General features: G+C 39.2%; 4 non-coding genes across 4 annotated transcripts; 2 read left to right on the top strand and 2 right to left on the bottom strand.

Moving 5' to 3' along the window:
- Positions 1-990: 990 nt before the first annotated feature.
- On the bottom strand, positions 991-1,062 carry TRNAE-UUC (transfer RNA glutamic acid (anticodon UUC)). Its single transcript has one exon. It is a non-coding gene; the product is annotated as a tRNA-Glu (tRNA).
- A 91-nt stretch (positions 1,063-1,153) lies between these two features.
- Positions 1,154-1,226, top strand: TRNAM-CAU (transfer RNA methionine (anticodon CAU)). Its single transcript has one exon. It is a non-coding gene; the product is annotated as a tRNA-Met (tRNA).
- Positions 1,227-2,087: 861 nt separating this feature from the next.
- TRNAE-UUC (transfer RNA glutamic acid (anticodon UUC)) lies at positions 2,088-2,159 on the bottom strand. Its single transcript has one exon. It is a non-coding gene; the product is annotated as a tRNA-Glu (tRNA).
- Positions 2,160-2,250: 91 nt separating this feature from the next.
- On the top strand, positions 2,251-2,323 carry TRNAM-CAU (transfer RNA methionine (anticodon CAU)). The gene has a single exon. It is a non-coding gene; the product is annotated as a tRNA-Met (tRNA).
- The last annotated feature ends 177 nt before the right edge of the window (positions 2,324-2,500 follow it).

Raw genomic sequence — 2,500 nt, 5'->3', positions numbered from 1 at the left:
AAGAAGAACTTAATTGCTTTGAGTAAGTAAGTTTGGCACATCCTTGCTAGAAGCTTGCCTCGTTAGCGCAGTAGGTAGCGCGTCAGTCTCATAATATGAAGGTCGTGAGTTCGATCCTCACACGGGGCACTCTGCTTTAGATATTTTGTCTCCATCTTGACTAGACAGCCAGAACTGTATCCTCTCAGTACCAAAAAAGTCAGATATAAAGGAAGGGGGTTTTGGATCCTTTGAAACCAAATAGTTAAAAGTCAAAAGTAAAAATGATTTGTGATATGAATTCAAATGGAGTATTGAGCAAAAGAATGGAATGAATGTCCAAAATCTATTGTGGTCAGCATTTTTTGCTGCAAAGAGCAAATCCAAGCTAGACTGACTGTATGCATGGCTTGTGTCGACCTTTCAATGCGTGAATTATTACAGAAAAAGTGGCAATCCCATAGCAGGAATCGAACCAGTAAACTAAGAATACTGGTTGCTTGGTCAAATGGGATAACCCAAAGGGTCACAGAAAAAATGAGAGGCGTTATAATAAAAAAAAAAAAAGAGTGTTGCTTTGATTAAATTTTTTTTTCCTTTCAACAGTTTAAACTTGACTCATTTGAACAGTAGTTAGGAGCTAGTGGCTTATTCTGATGGTTATGAGGTTTTCCCTCAGATAGGGTACAGTTCACTCCTTTTCTTTGACTAGGGAGCTTGAGAACTTTGCCATTCAGTTGTTAAATTCTACAGATTAGAATGGAAATTGGAGGCCAAAGGACAGGCCATACGAGTTGTTGAGTTCCTCGACATTTTGAAGTAAAAAAGGATAGTTGAGAATAGTTTGAGCTATGAAACCTATAAATGTGTTGTGCTAGAGTTAGAAATGAAGTGCCAAGACCCTAACGTTTTGCAATTTTAGCTGCAAAGTGCAAATTTTACCTGAATGCTTTTTTATGCAAACAACTGTGTCTGCCTTTGAATGTCAGAGATAGTACAGAAAAAGCAGCATTCCCATACCGGGAGTCGAACCCGGGCCGCCTGGGTGAAAACCAGGAATCCTAACCGCTAGACCATATGGGAAGAGTAGTTCTCTCAAGACGTTCTCAATGTGAAAAAAGAAGAACTTAATTGCTTTGAGTAAGTAAGTTTGGCACATCCTTGCTAGAAGCTTGCCTCGTTAGCGCAGTAGGTAGCGCGTCAGTCTCATAATCTGAAGGTCGTGAGTTCGATCCTCACACGGGGCACTATGCTTTAGATATTTTGTCTCCATCTTGACTAGACAGCCAGAACTGTATCCTCTCAGTACCAAAAAACGTCAGATATAAAGGAAGGGGGTTTTGGATCCTTTGAAACCAAATAGTTAAAAGTCAAAAGTAAAAATGATTTGTGATATGAATTCAAATGGAGTATTGAGCAAAAGAATGGAATGAATGTCCAAAATCTATTGTGGTCAGCATTTTTTGCTGCAAAGAGCAAATCCAAGCTAGACTGACTGTATGCATGGCTTGTGTCGACCTTTCAATGCGTGAATTATTACAGAAAAAGTGGCAATCCCATAGCAGGAATCGAACCAGTAAACTAAGAATACTGGTTGCTTGGTCAAATGGGATAACCCAAAGGGTCACAGAAAAAATTAGAGGCGTTATAATAAAAAAAAAAAAGAGTGTTGCTTTGATTAAATTTTTTTTTCCTTTCAACAGTTTAAACTTGACTCATTTGAACAGTAGTTAGGAGCTAGTGGCTTATTCTGATGGTTATGAGGTTTTCCCTCAGATAGGGTACAGTTCACTCCTTTTCTTTGACTAGGGAGCTTGAGAACTTTGCCATTCAGTTGTTAAATTCTACAGATTAGAATGGAAATTGGAGGCCAAAGGACAGGCCATACGAGTTGTTGAGTTCCTCGACATTTTGAAGTAAAAAAGGATAGTTGAGAATAGTTTGAGCTATGAAACCTATAAATGTGTTGTGCTAGAGTTAGAAATGAAGTACCAAGACCCTAACGTTTTGCAATTTTAGCTGCAAAGTGCAAATTTTACCTGAATGCTTTTTTATGCAAACAACAGTGTCTGCCTTTGAATGTCAGAGATAGTACAGAAAAAGCAGCATTCCCATACCGGGAGTCGAACCCGGGCCGCCTGGGTGAAAACCAGGAATCCTAACCGCTAGACCATATGGGAAGAGTTGTTCTCTCAAGACGTTCTCAATGTGAAAAAAGAAGAACTTAATTGCTTTGAGTAAGTAAGTTTGGCACATCCTTGCTAGAAGCTTGCCTCGTTAGCGCAGTAGGTAGCGCGTCAGTCTCATAATCTGAAGGTCGTGAGTTCGATCCTCACACGGGGCACTATGCTTTAGATATTTTGTCTCCATCTTGACTAGACAGCCAGAACTGTATCCTCTCAGTACCAAAAAACGTCAGATATAAAGGAAGGGGGTTTTGGATCCTTTGAAACCAAATAGTTAAAAGTCAAAAGTAAAAATGATTTGTGATATGAATTCAAATGGAGTATTGAGCAAAAGA

Source organism: Anomaloglossus baeobatrachus, chromosome 4 (assembly GCF_048569485.1).
Source record: "Anomaloglossus baeobatrachus isolate aAnoBae1 chromosome 4, aAnoBae1.hap1, whole genome shotgun sequence".
Classification (NCBI taxonomy): Eukaryota; Metazoa; Chordata; class Amphibia; order Anura; family Aromobatidae; genus Anomaloglossus; species Anomaloglossus baeobatrachus.
This window is presented reverse-complemented; position numbering and strand designations above follow the sequence as displayed.